The following is a 21,056-nucleotide window of genomic DNA, read 5'->3' as shown; positions in this document are numbered from 1 at the left end:
ATCATTGGCCACGGCCAGGCCATTTATGGAACTGTGTCTTATTTTATTTGTCTTTATGCAATTGCTCGGATTGTGTGGATGTTCGACATTTAGTGGGGTTTGTACTCTTTATTCTCTGAGCAGGAATATCAGGCAGCCAGAGGCAGGGTACATGAAAATGGCCTGGAGGGCCATATACGATTTCAGGAGTGAGGAAAAGCCTATCTGTTTTTCTTTCCTCCATTCACACTCCCTGATGTCTTCTCTGAGGTATCTGCAATGGGGATAAAGAAGGAGAGAGAAAAGCAAGTAGGTGGTGACTTAGTACTGAAACAAGAAGATATGCTGCAAACATAAATGTCACAATTTTGCATGGTGCCCGTGCCCCAGTCTCTGAGGCTGGAAGGTATATCACAGTTTCTCTCTCTCTGCTTTAAGCAAAATCAGTATTTGTCTCATCCACCTGGCATTTTTTGATGACTGAAGTCACATGTTAGTGCCATGGTCAAGTTCAGGGTTTGGAGTCAGAGGAGACTTCATTCAAGTTCCCGCAACTTCTTACTGGGAACATTGGATCTAGTCCCCAAGCCTTACTGTCCTCATTGGTGAAAATGCAATAACAAGCTGTTTTAAGAATTAGCTGAGATGCTGTGTAAGAAAAAAAGCTCTATAAATGGAAAAACTTTGCACATAATGTTCAAATATTAACTATGACAATCTTGCCTCTTGCTGGCTACTTACAACGCACTGAGAATTTTCCCTTCACTGGTCAGGCTCATGTGAGGATTCCAAACCAGGGCATGATTCTATCTAGGTAATGTGTTTGAATGTGTACATTTGTGGTGATGGGGTTAGAGGGTGTAGACAGTGGAGTTGAATGGGTTATTCTGCTGTGTTCTGGGGACAGAGGGTTTCCTTGCCAGTCATTAGGCATGGATCCATTTTTTTAGACACTGAGACAGTTGACATATTTAGTCACTCTATGTGATTTTTAAAAATTAATGGCAGTGGATTCTTAAAATAACACTTTAATGGGTTAACAGCCAATGAATGAGTCCTATGTTGATTAAATTCCCTTTCAATACACGTTTGGTGATTATGGGAATAAAGCACTGGGTAGATTGCCTTTAGGGTATTATTAAATCTAAAATGTGTGAAACATGGTTTGAGAGAGGAACCCAATGCATCCACCCCGCTCTGCACTCCTCCATTTCTGGCTTGAAATGAAATATGGCTTGATCATTAGGGTGGCTGCACACTGTCTTTAAGCACACCTCCTACCCTAAAGACAGAGACAGGAGGAACCTCCAAAATGTTAAACCAGGACACTGAATCCAACTAGAAGCCATCCTATCCTGTTGTCAAAGCAACACATCCCTGCTGCATGTGAAAGCTTCCAGTAGTCCAACCAGCGATACAGATCTTAAGTGGAGGTGCAACTCCATCCTACCAACTTCTGCTCCTCCATTTCCCTTTGGCTCTGCAGGAAGCAGGAAGAAGGTAATTGGACTTGCAGGTGGTTAGTGTACAAGCCAACCAGGGTGAGAATGAGAGGACAAAAGTGGCACAAGGAGAAGAGAGTAGGGTCTGGTAGACACTTGAGGGTAAGCATGGAGGAGACTCCCCCATCAGAGGGGACCTTAAGGGCCTGACTCACTCCTTCCCTATAGGAAGCACAAATCAAAGAGGAATAAGAAATAGAAAGGAAAAAATCAATTCATGGACGGATTAAAGAATATTGGGGACAAAGATGATTTGTAGGAACAGAGAATACTTCTTTTTGCTACATGTTCTAAAAGTCAGGGGGCGGAAGAAGAGGGAAGGAACATTTATTGTGTGCCAATTCTGTGCCAGACATTCTGCTCGCACTTTTAACTTTACCTCATTTAAACTTCATGGGAATCAGAGTAAGCTTTTTAAATCCCTCTCATTCCATGTGAAGAAGCCAAGGTCCATAGTGGTTAAACGAACTAAGGTCACGCATGAAGCAGCCAGGTTGGACCAGGTGTGCCTGCCTGCAAAGCACTCTACCACCTTGCCTCTCAGTGTCTGTGGCTTCCTCGGTATTTCCACAGGTCTAGAAATAGGGTTAGCAACATATGCTTTGGCACATTGTTTTTTAGGATTTTCAGGGACTAAAAAAGGGCAAACCAAACATTCATAAATGCAAATTATTTGTGTAGAAAAACCAAATACACATTTTGTGAAAATCAATTAAAATTCTAAATGGCAATAATTTTCTAAACAATGGTTTGAGACAAACAATTGAGGCTCTAGTTACCTAATAAATTGATCACATAAATTAAACTCCAAAAGTGTGGCTGACTTCTAACAGGTTCATGATAGTCCCAAGATTTACAAATCAAGTGACCAGGTTTCAGAGACCTCTTCAAGGGTCAAACTAGACTTATCCCAGCACTTAACACATAACACATGTCTTGAGTTGGGTCTGGTTTGGTGTGGGAGCTGGGTAACATGCATTTATAGAAATTATATCTCATCCTGGCTTTACCCTGAAGGTGGTTGGTGACTGGGTTAAACTACCTTAATATATTCAGAAGAAATTTAACTATCTTCCCAGCTTCACCTAATATCATCCCCAAGTGTAACCTGGGCCTCCCAAGGGGAGCAGATAAAGATTGAGAAGGCAGAATTCAAAGGGTATTTGGGAAGACAAGCAGGGAATGGACGCTGAGTTAGGAAAGAGTGAAAATCTTTGAAGGTTACGACATCCTCCCATGGAGCAAGAAATGCTGCCCACCAGCTCTTCCCTGATGGGTGTGTAATGCTTACAAACTGGGTGTGTTGTGTAAAGAAACTCCATAGTGGCTCAGTCTGTGGAGTGCGGCTCAGTCCACTGAGTGTTTGACTCTTGTTTTCGGCTCAGGTCATGATCTCAGGGTCATGGGACTGAGACCTGGAATGGGCTCCACGCTCAGCAAGGAATCTGCTTGAGGTTCTCTCCCTCTGCCCCTCCCCCCATTCATTTCTCTCTCTCTGTCTCTCTCTCATAAATAAATAAATAAATCTTAAAAAAAAAAAAAAGAAAAGAAATTCTACAGAAAGCTGGAGGAGAGGCTGTGCTGAAACCTGCAAACCAGGCCCTAAGAGTTTCTCTCCTCAGATTTTTTTTTTACCCTTGACAGATAGGACAGACTTTTGCAAAGTTACGGTAAAGAGAATCTGCCTTTGCAGAGATGTGGGGGTGACTAAGTGAGATGCTACAGTTAAAGGTATCTTTCTGTACCACTCCATATTATTAGCCATTAAAGGGATGATGGTTGTGATGATGGTCCTGATAGGATGGTGGTCATGATGACGACATGAGCGCAGTACTTTACAGAACACCCCCAGGCGTGGTATTCCGTTGCATTTGGGTTGCTCCCTGTGACAGAGATGGCAGGAGTCCACACCAGAAAGCCGAGTCTCCTGACTCCCACCCATCATTTTTCCCTTCCTCTCTGCTGCCTCCCAGGGGAGTTTGTAAGGAGATGGGAGAAGGAGAGGGCGTGGGATGAGAAATCAGAGTATAACAGTGATCTGCAGAGGAGACACTGTGGTCCCGTTCACTGCACTTCTCAAATGGTGTGAAAAGGCCTCTATGTTGGAGAAAACAGAACCCAGAGAGGAATCCCCTCCCTTTTCCCAAAAGGGAAAATATAGAGGGGTCTCCTGGAGATTTATGTCTCTTCCAGGCATGCAAGCCAAAGCTGGCTCTCCAACCCCCTACCAATTTCCAGGAGCAAAATAATACATTTGTCCCTTAAAAAGAGAAATTTATAAACAGTAGTCAGAAATTTTTTTAAGAAATCCTAAATTCCTGTTTTTAGTTTTAGTTTTTAGTCCTGAAAAGCATTAATCTCTTTCACTTGATGTAGCTCACTATCATTCTTCCATTTTACTATCTCAGGGGAAAAAAAAACCCAAACACCCAAATAACCAATAACAGTTTACAGCTTTGACGCAGAGCACTAAAGTTGTTTTTCTATGAATATAGATTATTACATTTTTTTACAAAGCAAGTAAACAGATGCATAAAAATGCATTATTTCAGGAGCATAAGAAGACCTGCAATAAGTATAGTGGTTTTAATTTGTTTTTATGATTACTTGTAATTAATTAGCATCAAAAGTAAATTATCAACCTCTGAAATTGTACCATCAATGTGAGCCGGGTACTCCATGAATGATTGGCTGGTTCATCTTTATACCAAGGTAGGAAAAAGAATGATCTTTCCTTTTTTTTTTTTTTTTTAACTACGTTTAAATGCAAGTGCCAAAAGCCAGTGACAATGCAAAGGAGGAAATTTAAAGATGACCGAGAGGAAGGCCCAGTTGGTTCTGTGACACACGGGTCCAGGGGTGAAAACGATGGACATTAGTAGCCCCATCATCTTATCAGGTTAGGCCGGGGAGAGTTTCCTTTTAAAGAAAACGAAAACAAAAATGGATCAGGTCTGCTACATTGGAGAAGAAGGTTCACACACCTCCTCCCAGCCTTCACTCTTGGGCTGTAAAACGGGAGACATTTTGACAGGTGTTGGTTTTTTTTTTTTTTTATGATTTTTTATTATGTTATGTTAGTCACCATACAGTACATCCTTAGGTTTTGATGTGTTCCAGACGCAACCCTTGCTGTTTGTCATCATCTTTTTTCCCCCTTAAGATTCACGATGGAATTGTTTGCTGCAGCTCTGGTCAATTCAAGCTAACCAATAAGTTCAAAGGAGCTATCCCCTTGACCTCTTTCCATTTCCTCTGACATTTACTGCAGCAGTTCACCCTGCTGTGAACTGTCCTTTGCTGAGGGAGTGCCAACAAGAAAGAAAAATGGGTATTTAGTAAGCAGACTGGTTTTTTATCTGCGAGGAATATATGCAGGGATTTAGAAGACTCGCCCACGCCTATTTTATTAACAAGAACGTACTTGAACTGAGAACTCAATCTCGCAATACAAATAGAATTCAACAACAGGAGGGAAGGGAGGGGGATACATACGATTAAAAACCCACAGCCTTCTTCCCTGCTTAGTATCTCTCCTAAGAGTTAGGAGCTCTCACAATGGGATTATGGAGCTTCCAGCAAAATTAAATAAAATAAATAGATTCACTTCAAGCAAGTTTCATTCCATAGCAGGCCCTCCAAAGACACAATTTTTTTTTTTTTTGGTAAGCTACCTGAAATGAAACTACATGTCTCTATTTTTCTAAATAATCCACTGGGATGAATAAAAAGTGTTATGTGTTCACAGGGAGTTGGGGATAGATGTGCATGTACGTTTACTTCAATATTGATAATATAATCATGTAAATTCCTCCCTAGTCAAGACTTAGCCAAGGCAGTGATGACCTCCGACACATTCATGATTATCTCGTCCTCTTCCTGCAGGGATTCTCCTCCAGGCAGCCATGATGCTACCAGTGAACTTGGCTGGTTACTAAAGAACACTGTCCGAGTTAACAGTCCCCAAAGAGAAAATGCCAAATCAAACCAAGGATGTCTGTGTTGCAGTTATTATTCTAGAAGAATCTCAACTAAATCAAACTAAAGTATTAAGTCATGGTCAAAGGTCAGGCTTCATCAGTTTCATTCTGGCTTAAATGTTTCAATGAAGGGTTCGTCATAAGCCTTGAATTGCTATAGTCACTCTCATCTGCTGGAATTGAGAGTCTGGGAGAACTGGAGAGCCCATAAAACTTCTGTCCAGTCCATCTTACCAACAGTGAACACACATTCCCCTTCCCCAAGTCTACCGTCTGCCAAATTTGCCTTTGGAAGGTTATACCACTCTTCCCCAAATACGCTTCTCCAAGGCATATACTAGGAAGACGTTGGTTATTTTTTGTCACTGTGGAGAAGAAAGTGATAAAGCCATTCAAGGCAAACTCAAGAAGAAAAACAGTTTCTTGACTTCTTGAAGAAGTGGACCCATGTACTAGCAGCCCTTACTGAAGTCACCAGCATGAAAAAGCCTATATTTTGTTTCTTGTCATCATTTCTAATTTGGAATGTACGTGGCTGGTTAGACCATATCTTCATGTTCCATTATAAAGTTGTTCTTCTGTGGGTGACACCAGTTAGGTTTTTGGCCACTGGATAACCATATCTTTTTAGTTATTGGTCTTTTGTTATTCCTTTTTGTGTGAATGTGCATGGGGGGGAGGGGAGGGTAGAGGTGAATTTAGGTCCCCCTGAATGTTGGATCTCAGAGATGGTTCAAATTGCGTAGCTACAAGAAAGTGCCCAATTAGTAGAACTACTTCAAAGCCTTCATGATACTACAGTAGTACGGTACATTTGGATGAGGACCGAGACCAACAAACTATTCCAAAACTTATGTTATAGTGAATAGGCTTACAATAAGCTTCCAGAAAATCTAGCAGGAACACTCCTAAAGAAGATTATTAAAAAGACAAAATTTGTATTTATCACTCTGCATCCTTCTACTGGGCTCTTTTTCTCGGATGTTCTGTGTCCTAATGAAGCCCCATCTGAGGTATAGGATCCAAGCTTTTTCCTCTCTGAGTGGTTCCCTCAGGTCTGTATCTTTGTAAATACCCTTTCTCTGTAAAATGGTTTTATCCTGGTATTAGACCCTCTGGATTCTGCACCCAGATTTCCAGGCTACCTCAAGTTTTTATCAGATCAAGTTAATGCAGTGACAGGTAATCTTGTATTGTAGTATTTCCCTCCTGGTTAGCAGATGTGCATTCTAGCAGGAGCTCTCTAAATATATTTTGATTAAAAAGACTGGTCCTCAAGGGTGTTGATTCCAATTCAGTAAGGGAGATGTTTTGGGGTAGATGAAGTCTTTTGACTCCCTCTAAACCACACTGGGACAAGGCAATGACTACATACTCTGACTCTACAAAGACTTGCCCTAAAGGTTTATGCTCTATTAATACAAGACACATGATTTCCCCGATAATTGCTTTTATCTACCACTTGATATTTGCAATAGAGGCACAGTCTCAAGAATTGCCTGGGGCAACTGTCTTGCTTAAAACCCATATTGCTTTAAATATACACATTCTAAAAGCATAAAAGCACACAAGTCATACTTTACCCATTTCCGATTTATGAAATTTCCTGGGGACATTTTTTACCATAAATATTTTTGCAATACAAATACACAAGCTCTGTCTCTTGTTTTAGAAGAAACGATTGGTACCCAAGACTTTCTTCCAAATTCCTTTTCATCAGCAGTTTACAGTGCTTTTTAAAAGCTTCCTTTTACTAAACTCCTTTCAAAGTTATACTTTTCCCTCTTAATATTATGATATATGAACATTTGAATACTTTTTTCCCCTGCTCTTCAATATTCATGATTCCGTTGGCAACTTCTTGTACCTTTATGCTTTCTTCTCTCTTTTCTTTTTCTTCCTTTGACGACTTTTTCTGAAACACACTGCTGAAAATCTTTCCCATTTCTCTAAACGGTGTTAAGCTATAGACGGTCCCAATTCCACAACTTGCTTGTCTCATTCTTTGCCTAAGGAATATGACAGACAGAAAGGGGATGCTGATAAAGCTTAGAGTTTCACCAAGAGAAACCCAGGAACACCTTAAGAAGAGCAAATGATCAACGTTAAAATGTGTGGTGCTGAAAATAAGTATTTTGAGGGTTATAAAGATTAATGTCCCTCAGTACTAGACACACAGAAGTTCAGAGAACACTTAGGTTCTTCCAGCCCCAATACTTATGGTACTTATGGTTTTGATTAATTAAGATCATAGATAGTTTCCTTCACAAAATCCTAAAATATCTGTCAAACAAGCAAACAACCCAACAAGAGAATGCCGGAGGGCATATAGGGATTCTCAAAAGTTTTATCTTTAAATTGCGACCTGAGGTGATGTTAGAGGAACTTCTAAGAGTTACAAATGTGGTTTCCTAGGAGTAGTATTAGCCAATTGCTGGAGGCATGCTGATCGGTCTGCTTTGCACAAGAGATCATAAAAATTGCACATGGCTCAGCATGGCACCTGCTGAAGGATAAGAAATTTTTTCCCTTCCATTATCCTAAAGAAATGCCTCTGGCATTAAAACTCACATTAATCACTTGCTCATGGTTCAATTATTTTAGTTATTTCTGAAAGACTTTAATGATATGTTTCTGTTGCATACACCTAATTTTGTTTTTATTTGTTCTAAAGAATAAGCTTGCAATTTATTTTATTTTATTCATTTCACCATTAATGAATGCTCTATCATGTATAATTAATGGCATTACCCATTCAGTTGTCCATGGTAGGAAACCTGGACTTATTCTTGCTTGAACGAATTTACTAAATCTTATAATTTTTTCATCAAATTTCATCATTAAGCAACATCTGAATATGAGTAGTCTGCTGGGTTCTGTATGTCATCTATAAATTTTGCCAGTTGACACCCTCCTGATTCAATAGTTCTGTCTTCAGGACGTACAGTGTGATGCCATCAAAATCCCTCTCCTGCTGATCTAGCCACAGCAGATTCTATGCTCACCAGTTGGAGAAGCGAATTCCCTTTAAAATCAGCAGGTTCCTTGTCAACTTTTGCCTTCATGAGAAAATTGGTGAGTCATGACCATGTAGACCTGTTCTACTTGAGTGGTATTGGCTAACCAGCAGTCAAAGAACCATTCAATTTTAAATTTTAAAGATAGATAATTGCATTTTGTTTTGATCCTGAGGACTCCATGGAAGAAACTCCATAACAAAGCTTTTTCTTGAATGAAGCAGGATAAAGAATTAAAGGGAAATATCTTAATTTGATCATCTTCCTTAACAGCTTTGACACTATTTGTTCATAAGAGATTTGTGTTTTAAGAGACTAATTTCCTCTCAATTAGCATTTTAAGGTGTCAGGGGCTTTTTTTTTAAATGCTGGTTGTGGTCTTTTTGTTGTTCTATGACTGGACAGTGTACCTTTGGTAGATGTAAGGTGGGCTGATGACAGTGATTTTGTTAATATCAGTAGGAAAGGGACACCTGGATTGCAAACTCTAAGTTTATGACTTTCAATCTTAATTTGACTCATTCAAAGGAAACATTTGTCTGATTGGTGCAAATACAGAGGAAAGAGCACAGGTTTTGTGTTCCAGGTATGTAGAGATTAAAATTAAGATTCAGCCCCTAACTCTGAATTAGCCTCACATAAAAAAGTGGATACTCAAACCTCTATTTCAGGGTTATATGGGACAAGCGCACAATAAGAACTCAAGTGTAGCCTTCATTATCATTACTATGATTTCTCCTTTTGTATAATTCTACCAATAAAAAGCCTGAGAATTCATCAGAAGGCTAATCTGGAATGGGAATCTCTTATACCAAGAATCACAAGGCTCAGAAATGTGAGGTAGGGATTTACTGATGCATATTCATCATAAGACCTAGAAGGAAGAATTTAATTTTTATGACCTACTTTTTTAAAGCCAGCCATTGGGTCCCATTATTTGAAAGTTACTGTTCAATACTGTTCAGTGGTAGCCCATTGGGTTTATTCTTTCTCATATGTATTTCATGCTATACACCAGACACCATTTTGGTCATTGAGAAATGTTTAGGACCAACTTTCCTTTCACTTCAAATATAAATTTTTCTGTAGAGGTTAGTGGTTATTCTTGTTTAATTATTATCTCTTCTCTGTGTACCACTCCCCAAGATGAAGAAGTGAAGATTACAAATGATAATTTTCCCACTAAATATGCATTCTCATAGTCTAACTGTTTAAAAAACTGGGGTGGAAAAACTGGTAGATCAGGAGGATTAAACCAGAGGGAAGGGCCCTCTGAACATGTAATGACCTCTGTGGTTCAAAACACTCAAGTCTGGCTAACTTCTGGGAGAAGCTTTTAGAGAGATAATAAATTGAAATGTACCTTATCTAGGCAATCTGCACTTTCCTTTTTCCTTTGGTTAACAAAGCCTAGAAAAGTTGTCAAGAGAACTTCCTCTCAAAGGAAGCAATCCTTTTTAACAGATATACATTCAGATATACAAGGGAATGGGCCTTGACCTAGCTATTGGGGCACACAGTATCTGCAGACTTGGGCACCACTTATATTCAAAGTTTGGCCCAGTGTGAGCAACTTCTCTGGCCTTATAGCCCTGCCATTTTGGAGAGCATTGGAGATATGACGTAAGTCACAGGAAGAAGAAGAAAAGTTAACCTGGAGTTTTGTAAATCCTTCCCTAGGACCTATACCCCAACCTTGCACAACAGTTTATTTCTAATTAACTTGTTAATAAAGAGACATGCTCTCCCATTTAACAAAATTTGACCCAACAATCAGCTGATATCCTCTCTAGACTTGACTCCAGTTTCTACCCCACCCCCCGCAAAAAAGTCTTTCCAGAGCCTCTGGATCTAACATTTTGCATGGTGAACAGAAGCACATCGACCATAACAGCAGTTCTGTTGACTATTATCAGTGAAATGGAGCTCATCAAGAAAATGGTGGGCATCCATGGAAACTTTCTGCTGTATATTCATTCACTGATTCATCTAAAAGAAATTTTCAGAGCAGTGATAGGTAAATGAAAAGCTCTAGAAATATACAGATGACTCAGGTCTCATTATCCTGGAAGTTAGACAGGCAATTGAAGATTCACATTATGGAGTTGCATGTCTAACAGAACATTATCTAAGCTTAAAGGAATGACAGAATTCTCTTGGAGGAACTAGGATGGCTTTGTATGTATCACTTCCTGTTGTGAGCCTAGACTGAGGAGTTGCTCTAGGAATCTGGGACTTGGGGCTTTATCCAGGGATGTGAAGTTTTTGCAGCACACAAAGACTCCTGCTTCACTGCACTCCCTTAGCCATGCACCCTGGCTAGGAGTGCTATCTGCCTGAAAGAAAGGGAGACTTAGAACCACACAACCCTGAGGTCTCTAAGTTGGCTACTCCCTCTAGGCAACTTTTTCTAATTCACATAAGGGTAAGCTGATGCCGTCTTGGAGAAGCAGTATGTATTACAAAGAGAAATAATCCAAAAGGCTACCTTCTCCTTGGGGAGAAGCAAAATCAAGAGGCAGCAGACTCTTTACACGAGTTTCCATCTAAAAGAGAAAAAAAATCCAGATACCAGGGACTGAAATTGAAACCAGATAGAAACACAAAGGTTTGAAGCTGGAGATAGGAAGCAGAAGGAATACATTTCCCGAATTGACTGCTGACCTACAGTAAGCATAATGGGTGTAGGTGGCCTAGTTTGTGGAGGTGATGAGAAGTGGGGACAGGAGTCAAAGAAGGGGTGAATTTGAGCTGTACGATGGAGGAAGAAAACGTGGAACAAGAATTCCAGGCAGAGAGACCAACTCTGCAAAGACTCTAGAGGGTGGAAGGCCATGGAGTGGTAAGATCACGTCGAGACTTCTGGAGCAGCTGCGACATAGAGTGTGTGGGTGATGAGGGTCAGGAGCTCAGGAGCAAAAATGGAAAGGAGAGGAAGGCCAGTTCTCAAAGACAATGCACACCTAATCACCAGGACAACAATTTCCTCTTAGAGGGAAATATTTGCACACTTGAGTGCTTCCTTTTATTAAATAATTGAATCTGTGCACCGAATTAGCTTCCCTTTTTGCTTTGGTTGTCACAAAGCTCTGGGCTCTGTTGTAGACCAACCGCGGCTGGGTGTACCACATCTTATTACTGGGATCTTGTGCTGTTACCCTTGACCTAATGTGATTGCAAGGCATCCACTGTTCTGTGTATTAAACCACCATAAATCCCTTTTAAAAAATAGTCGAAATGTAAGTGCTTCATAGAAATAATATATAATAATGTCTTCTATTTAACAATCAATTGGTAAATGTTTCCTGAACACCTCTGATAGTTGGTTCTATCACCTGGAGAGTCAGAAGCACAAGATTACTTTCATATTCAGTTATTAGCTTGTGATCTCTTTGAGAATATAAATCATGTGCAGATAACGTAAAAAGGAGTAGTACAAGGAATGATATGCAAGATTAATATTTTATCCATTTTCACTGCTATAGAGATCCTTGCAATAAAAACATCCCAGTACTTCTCTGGGTGATTTAAGAACTCCACTGAAATCTCCACTTGCTATTCAGACCCCTTCCAATCTTCCCTAAGGCCCCCCAACCCCTGGCACCACAATCTAGCAACGAGGAGCTAATGTTGGGCACACCAAGGACCTCTGCTTAGGGACTGGGGCCACTGTTTGCTCTGATGGGATGGGGCCCACACCTTGATTTATATTAAATATTTTGAGTATCACTCCTGAGTTGGTATTAGGGGCTAAATAATCTGTCTTAATGTGATCGTTGCTATAAATAATAGTAGTTACTATTAGTCAGTCACTTACTATGTTCCAATTTAACAATTACAATTACCTGTTCAGGGAGTCCTTTTTAATCTCATTTTCCAAACAAGGCAGTGGGCACAGGGACTATAAGTAACTCGAGCCACAGAAAGAGTCTTGTCAGAGGAGAAGCCAATTCTCCAACCCTGGTCAGTCAGATTCCACATTTGGAAAAGGCTTGTCATCCTTCATGGGCTGGCCAGTGGGAGAAGCAGCGGGAAAAAGAGAGGGGGGAGGGCATTCCCGGCTGGAAGGAGGGGGGACATCAAGGCATGTTAGGCAGGCAGATGAATCTTCACATGTTGTTGTGGATTCTTTCATTTTCAGTTAAGCACCCTGGAAGTTGCATCCAGATTTTTCTTCTTTTTTCTTTCTATCTTTGTGTTGTTGTTGTTGTTGTTGTTGTTGTTGTTGTTGTTGTTTAGGTCACTAATATTCTTCATAGTACGTTCAGCTACCATGGGGTAGGTTGGGCCCTCTTGGCCCCAAAAGGCACCACCTGGTTTATAAAACAACAGTGTGTGCCCCCTGGATAGTTTTTCCTTAGGAAATCCCTCTTTATCTGCTGCCTGGCTACTAACTCAGGGATAATTTTCAGACTTTCTATTCTAATCATTTTGTGCTGTGATTGTTTGGTTTATTTTGCTTAGTTTACGAGGGAGGAAAAAAAAAAAAAACTCCTGTAAAATATACACAGGTTTAGTCTGGCCATAAGGAAACTTTCTCGGATTTCCAGGACAGGAACTAGTCGATCCTCCACAGTAAAGGAAAGATTTGAGCAATTCAGAGAATAATTGAGAGCAGATTAATTGGAGACCCATTGTGGAAGTGAAGAGGTTTGAAACAGAAGGAAGAATCAAAGGGAAAGGAGATGCTCTTTTTGGTGATTGTTTCCTACTCTTATTTTTTCTTCTCTGGCAGTTTAAGCTTTAGGCACAATCGGTACGGCTGGGAAAACTGGGGAAAAGTAGGGGAGGTGGGGTCAGGGGTCTACAATTTCAAAATAAGGATTCATCCTGATGAAGGGCAGAGATGAAGAAGGTCTTCACCAGTGGTATTCAGCCCTGTGGTTTCATAAGGGTCCCTGGTAATTCTGAACATACTCCCCCATCCCATTTCCAACATCCGGGGAAATGGCCAGTCTGCACCTTCTGGAAATGTTACTGTCATCTATTCACTCTCTACCTTTGGTGGCCACGGTTTGTTCTTTCTCACTCTGATGTGAAAAATCCCAAAGCTCTCCCATCCTCCGTCTCTCATTGCCACCCACCAGGCCTTATGTCAGTCCAGAGTCCCAAACAACATCATTACAGGGGAGGAAAAAATCTTGTACAGCTTGGCTGGTTCCCTGGCCTGGGCTGGTTCAGGCAGCTCTTGGCTTAGATACCCTGCTTTCCAAACACAATCTGTTTTCAAGATTCCTGGGCAATTTCAGGTCCAAGAAGGGGGTTTGGTCTTAAGTTCACCAAACTCTGTCTCTTCTCTGTTCTACTCCACTCAGGCGTAGTGAGACCCATTTGCCCAGACTCAGTTTTCGGGCTTATGTGACTAAGCCGTGTTCTTGGCGCTAGAAGGATTTCCTGCCCTCTCCTGGCTCAGTGTTGTTTTCTTTCTTTCATAACTTTGCTCTGCCAGTGGGCCAAGCATGACTCCATTTGATTCTGCCCTGGAGGATTTTGGAAGTGGAAAACTACAGAAGATGCTGAGTGGCCACATTTAAAGAGGACAGTGCTCTTAATAGGACATAAAGATAGAAGCTCAGAATGTGGGCCAAACCTTACCTCTGCAGACCCCGCGAGAGCACCAAATTCTGTGTCGCGTGCATCCTGCTGCTGGCAAAGTGCCAGAAAGGGGGCGGGGGCAGGAGTGCAGAAAGGTTTCTGAAACACTCTGAAACAGATTTATCTATATGAGGAGTGTTGCTCCACTCTGTGTGTGTGTGTGTGTTTGTGTGTGTGTGTGTTAATCCTAAGTGAAGAACTACCTTACAGCTTACTCTCTAGTTCTAAGAGTAATAGACAATTCACTTCTTTTTCAGGGTTTTTGAATATGTTTTTAATATCTCCTTGGGTTATCCTTGGAACATCATTTCCTTGTTCTCTGTAACACAGAGATGCCCTCAGAGGAGATAGGAGCCCCATCTGTCCCCACTCTGAACGGCCCTGAGACGCCATCTTTTCCTAAAGCTCCTGTGGCCTCTCTCTCATCAGCAGCTCCGACACTTCTCAAGGTAAGGGGAGCTCCATTTTTAATCTTGAAAAACTTGTTTTCCCTGCAAGTCAACTTCTTTTATTACCCCCCCCCCATAATTTTCAGGACAATGACTATGTTCAGAATGATTGAAGTTTCCAGAAGTCAGACCTTCAGACAAGTGGAGATTCCCAGCATTCTGGATTCCAAAAATGATGTTATCACAACGTTCTAAAGTAACAGAGTTAAGGGGCGCCTGGGTGGCACAGCGGTTAAGCGTCTGCCTTTGGCTCAGGGCGTGATCCCAGCGTTATGGGATCGAGCCCCACATCAGGCTCCTCCGCTATGAGCCTGCTTCTTCCTCCCCCACTCCCCCTGCTTGTGTTCCCTCTCTCGCTGGCTATCTCTATCTCTGTCGAATAAATAAATAAAATCTTTAAAAAAAAATAAAGTAACAGAGTTAATAAAATAGTAAATATAATTTATAAATACTAACTCCTTGTTGGTTATTAGGCCAATTATTTTTCATTATTATTAATTGCTTATAATTATTACCAATTACTTAAATTAGTTCATTTGATCTCCACACAGTCCTTTGAGATACATATTCTTTCATCTGCATATAATAGATGGAGCAGCTGAAGCTCACGAGGATCAAGACGTGTTTTAAGTCACGTAGCTGGTGCGTGATGATGCTTTGATTTCAGCCCAGGTCAGCTGGAGCCCAGCTACGCTCATCTTAACCACTTGCGTAGAAGCCTAAATTGCACATGTGACTGCTATTGTCAAAATATATTTCAAATAAAATATATAGAATCATATAAAATACATATTATATATTTTTATGAAATTTTAATATTTTTTGGAAAAAAATAAGGATTAATCACAGGAGAAAAAACTCTTAGCTTTTTTTGAAAAAAAAATTTTCTTTATTTATTTCTTTGAGATTGAGAGCGAGCAAGAGAGCAGGAGCAGGGGGGGAGAGGCAGAGCAGCGAGAGGGAGAAGCAGGCCCCCCGCTGAGCAGGGAACCGCCTCAGTGCTCTTCAGGCTCTGGCTCAGGACCCTGGGATCATGACCTGAGAAGAAGGCAGACAGCTAACCGACTAAGCCACCCAGGTGCCCCACTTAGCTTAGCTTTTTATCAGATACTCAACGGTGATTTCAAAATCAGTTAGAAACCATTGGTTTAAATGGACTTAGCAGAACTCTAGACCAGAGAAAGCAGATTTGTTTCAGGTCCCGTACATGGCAACTTTGACCCATGGAGTGATTCTGGTTTGGAGTGCTGGGTTGAGAGAGAGTCTGGAGTCTTTGCTGGGTTAGCAGGAAACAAAACACACACACACACATTAGAACTATCTGCCATGATCTCATTCGGATAATGATTTGAACAATCTATTTTAAAAAATCATGAGACATCAGGGAAATTTGAACATTGAATATTTGATGATATTAAGGAATTGTTAATGTTTTAGATATGGTAATAGTGTTGTGATGATGTGTTTGTGCTTGTTTCTTTCAGAAACACATTCTAAAATATTTACAGATGAAATGCTATAATGTTGGAGATTTGCTTCAAAGTGATTAGGGTTTGGGGGAGGGGTGGGATATGGTGCTAGAAAAGGAAACAGGTGGAGGTATAGAGAAAACCAGATTGGCCCTGAGTTGATAATTGTTGAGGAATCATTAAAATATTCTTTCTTGCATATGCTTCAATTTTTCCATAATACAAAATTTGTTTTTGAAAAAGGTAAATCAAAAATGTTTTTGAAGAAAGGTAAAAGACATATCTACCGTGGATATGATGAGTGAGGTTATGTTGGAAGGCTGGTGGAGAGGGGAAGGAGGTGCCCTCCTGTGGACTAAGAGCTAGCTCTATGCTAATCTCATAGAATTTTATAAATGAGAAAACAGGCTCAAAGCAGGAAGTGACTTGCTCAAAATCACATTGCTAGGGAACAGAAGGGTTCAGCTAGTGTCCAGGGACCTACCCCCAGCAGCCTCTCCACCACCCCCAGCCACGTTCCATGGGCACAATAGTTCAGCGTCAGAGCATAAAAAATACTGAAGTACTCTTTATGTTCTTCTGGGTCCAAAGTGTCCAAAAGAATTGTGTGAACAATTCAATGTTAACTAACCAGAAAGGGCTTTTTAGAAAATAGTTTAATTGTATTTTAATTGAGGTTTCCTAAATTGTAGTTTAATTTTGAGATGACCGTAGATTAACATGCAGTTGTAAGAGATGATACAGAGCGATCCCATGTACCTTTTACTCAGTTTCCCTCAATGGTAACACCTTGCGTAACGGTAGTAGCATACCACAGCCAGAAAATGGGCATTGATATAATCCACCAGTCTTATTTGGGTATCTCTGGTCTTCCTGCGCTAATCTGTGTGTGTGTGTGTGTGTGTGTGTGTGTGCGTGCGTGTGTGCGTGTGTGTTTCCTTTTATGCCTTTTATCACATGCATAGACTCCTGTAATCACCACCATAACCAAGACACATAAGTGTGCCATCACCACAGAGATCCCTACAAAGGGGTGTTTTAATAGATTACTACCACTGAGCATAAAATGTATAACTAAAAAAAATTACTGCCAACCCATAAAGACTTTATTTCCTACCTGGATAGGGACTCGAGCAAGGAGGAGAATTAGGCTAACTGAAAATAGGATCTGAATAAAAGAAACTCAAGTAAATCGGTGCAGGTACATAAATGGCAAAGGAGCCCATTTTTAAAAGTCAAGAATATTTTTAAAAGACTATTTTATAAAGCTGTATATAATAATAAAACCCAACTTTCACACATTCAGATAACCAGATTTTTTTTCTTCTCTTTTAGCAAATGACTTAACTTCTCTCAGATGGAGTTTTTCATCTGTAAAATGTGGATAATTATACCTATTTATGGAGCAACTTGTGAAGATGGAATAAAATAATATATAAAAAAGCACTCAAGAAATGGTAAAGTACTACGGCTCCTAAAAGTCTTGTGATGATTTCCATGAAGAGAACACAAATGATAATTAGGCTGACATCAAGAATTTATTTTTGAAGAGAATCTTCCAGGATGTGCCATGCAGCCAGTCCCAGTTTATCCAATCTACTACACATCCTGCTCCCATAGGCCCGTGAAACTGTCACGATGCTCTTTCTGCTCATGCAGAGAAGCCGAACAATTCTGAAACATCTTGTGTCTCATCCAGGGAAGAGCCCGCCGAGGGTTTTTTCAAATTGGGGAGATAGAGAGGATCTCAATCCAGTTGGTAAATGAGTATGTTGACACCCCGAAATATAAAGTGACTTTGGACTATGTTGTTGATATTTTAATCTGTTCGAAAGTTGTGACATCATCTCTCAGACATATAGTGATTGCAAGTTTGCACTTTGGTATTTGATTCACTGGGACATGGGATTTCTGAAGAAACTGGTGCCCCCAGAAGAGGGGGCAGCGTGGAGAAGTTTGGAAGGATTGAGATCATGAGCCAAACGCTATGGCTACTGCAGCAGACCCTGCAACCAAAGGCAAATCACTTCACTTCTTTCAGACCCCTGAGTAGCTCAAGGGATTAACCCATCAAACTCCTCTGATGCCTCCATTTCCGTGTTTCTTTGGAGTATTTAAGCTCTCTTCGGCTGATGTTACGTTAGGAAAGTGGAAACATCAAATTAAACACGCTTCTTGTGCAAGAAGTTCCACTTCTAGGACAATTCATTCAGTCATCAGAATAATTTTTATTCCTGGGGCGCCTGGGTGGCACAGCGGTTAAGCGTCTGCCTTTGGCTCAGGGCGTGATCCCGGCATTATGGGATCGAGCCCCACATCAGGCTCCTCTGCTATGAGCCTGTTTCTTCCTCTCCCACTCCTCCTGCTTGTGCTCCCTCTCTCTCTGGCTGTCTCTATCTCTGTCAAATAAATAAATAAAATCTTAAAAAAAAAAAAAGAATAATTTTTATTCCTACCATGTAAATATTTCAGTTTTTAAAACAAGTATTATAAAGCCCTCTCTTCTCAAATACCTCCCCCATCTCCAAACAGAAACCACCCGGGAAGGATCAGATCTTAGTGAAAATTTTGGAAGCAGTGGCCTCGCCTGATAGGCTCTATTTAAACACAACTTCTAGCATTAAATGCCGAATCTCAGCTCTATGCACTGCTTCATTAGTTATTAATGAGGCAACATATTTGTTCAAAATTTATGATTGTTGATTTGCTCCCATCACTGTATGAAATATTAACATAGCATTTGTACTTGCAACCATTTGCAGACATTAGATTGTATATTTGCATATTCATGAACACTCATAAATGTTTAAGGAGACAGCACAGGAAAGCATGGGAGCTGTCAGCCAGCCAGTAAAAAGGCATATTTACAGCGTTAATAAGTATTTGAGTTTATAGGCCAAAACGATGAGTAACAAATTAAGTGAATTTCTGGTTTGCCTAATGCAGAGAACTAGGGATTTTGCCATTTTTTTAAAGCTTTGTAAACTTAAAATTCATTTCATAGATGCTGAATAAATGCTTATTGTTTAGTCACAAAATCTATGGCCTCAGTGTAAAGAAATTCCTAAGAGCGTCAGGCATTTAGAGATTTCATTTTCACTCTTGCTGATACATAGCTTTCCTGCCTTGGGCTTGCCTTCTGTCAAAGCGATGTGGAAAGCAAAATGTGTCATACACTGAGGCAGAGTTCTTTTCGATTTTAGTTCCATCACGGAGTTTGGACAAATGATATGTCCTAGTGTTTCATCGTCAGCCAGTGTACTTCACCTAGTCTGTCAACCTATTAAAATTTGATCCTGGAGATTAAAAGGTTAAAGCATAGAGCATTAATGGACAATAAGAGGGATAGGCATCCAGCTAACAAAGATCTGACTTACAAATAATCCGTTTATACAAATGCCGCTAACGTATTCTATTCTATTCTATTACAAGAAACATCACCCTTTACGTGGTGAAAAGCCTAAGAACTTTTGGAAGTTTTATGCATTGATAATAGGGAAAATGTTAAATTGGATCCCTGCCTCACACCATACACAAAAGTCAATTCCAAGTATATTTATGAAATATAACTGGATGCAAAGAATAACTGTAAAGTTTATATTATACAAAACCAATATAGGAAAATATCCATGTGACCTCAGAGCAGGGAAAAAGTAATCAACTCATCTTATGAACAGTGTCACTACCTGGGTCATATCATTGTTAAATGTCTCAAATGTCACCTCTGGGTAAATGGATGTGTGTGTTCACCTTATCCTTGTACCAGCAGGAGAAAGGATTATGGATTAGCATGTGGGTCATAGTTGGCCTCTGTTGTGATGGCTTAATTGTTCTATTGGTCACTGCTTGCCCCACTGGCATTTCCTACTGAAATCTGTAACTGGTAGATTTATGATCTGTTCCTTCTTGGCTCACAAAGGACCTGGTGGCCTTCTCAAGTGACCCCATTCCAGCTCAACTTTTGCTCATCCTATTTGTCTCTGACATCTGAAAATAATTTTCATTTGCTATTTAGACTGGATTGCCTCTTCAGCAGGTTGTGGCAACAGAGCCACTTCAACAGTAATCTCACTGGCAAGAAGCACCATTACCTTCCTTCTGTGTCTCTCCATAGAGCCAACTGGAACTTGTAGATATTTTTGAAGGCATAGGAAACTAGGCAGAGTAAGAGACCTGGTTGTAGGGCACTAATTTCAACCTGCCCCCCTCCTAATCAGGCCATAGCAGCAATTTTATTGATTCATAGATGGTATAGAGAAGGTAGGGGATGAGTCTATGAAATGGTCTTCTCTCGGAATATCTAATAAGAAACAAGGGAAAACTTCCTGTACTCAGAATTTTTGTGATTTCTATTAAGGTAGGAGGGAGATCTGGGGGATAGACCTGGCATGTTTGTGTTTAAACTTTTCTCTACATCTTTTTACCCCACAATCATCTTGGACCAAGAGGGATGGGCTTTTCTTTCCTTCTTCTGTGCCACAGTAGCCTTCCCTACATCATATCCTCTCTTTCCAGAAACACATTTATTCTGCCCCTTTCCTTGGGGCCATGATGGCAGGAAGAGTACAGTGAGAAAGACATTGACTTTCTGAGAAGGGAATAAAATCTAAACTCCCATGCACACAGCTTTTGATGATTCAGCTGACAATACACACACACACACACACACACACACACACACACACCATTCACAAACACATTTTAACTTCTACTAATCAGAAGAAATTCATTTATTAATTCAACATGTATTTGTTGTGACTCCCATGTTGGTACAGTGGTGTAGAAAGCAGAAAAAGCTCCCTTTCAAATGAAGTTATATTTTTTATTTCAAGAAAAGAAATAATACACAAATTAATAAGTACGTACTTAATATATCAGGTTATTATAAAATGCTAAGGAAAATAAAGCAGGGTAAGAGCACAAAGATTGATAGACTGATGGAAAGAACGCTTTTTGGATATGGTGGCCAAGGAAGTCCTCTCTTAAAAGATGATTTTCTGGCAAGGGCCGGAATAAAGAGAAGGAATAAGCACTGTGGACATCTGGTGAAAGATCATTTGAGGCA

General features: G+C 40.3%; 1 long non-coding RNA gene across 1 annotated transcript in view; it reads left to right on the top strand.

Moving 5' to 3' along the window:
* Window positions 1–18,254, top strand: part of LOC103664538 — an 83,383-nt gene extending 65,129 nt beyond the window's left edge. The window contains exons 2-3 of the long non-coding RNA XR_569064.1: window positions 14,404–14,522; window positions 17,327–18,254. This is a non-coding gene — a long non-coding RNA (uncharacterized LOC103664538). The remainder of the gene's footprint in view (window positions 1–14,403; window positions 14,523–17,326) is intronic.
* The last annotated feature ends 2,802 nt before the right edge of the window (window positions 18,255–21,056 follow it).

Source organism: Ursus maritimus, unplaced genomic scaffold (genome assembly GCF_017311325.1).
Source record: "Ursus maritimus isolate PB19 unplaced genomic scaffold, ASM1731132v1 scaffold_18, whole genome shotgun sequence".
In the NCBI taxonomy this organism is placed as follows: Eukaryota; Metazoa; Chordata; class Mammalia; order Carnivora; family Ursidae; genus Ursus; species Ursus maritimus.
The sequence above is the reverse complement of the archived record's forward strand: the minus strand, read 5'-3'. Positions and strand labels throughout refer to the sequence as shown.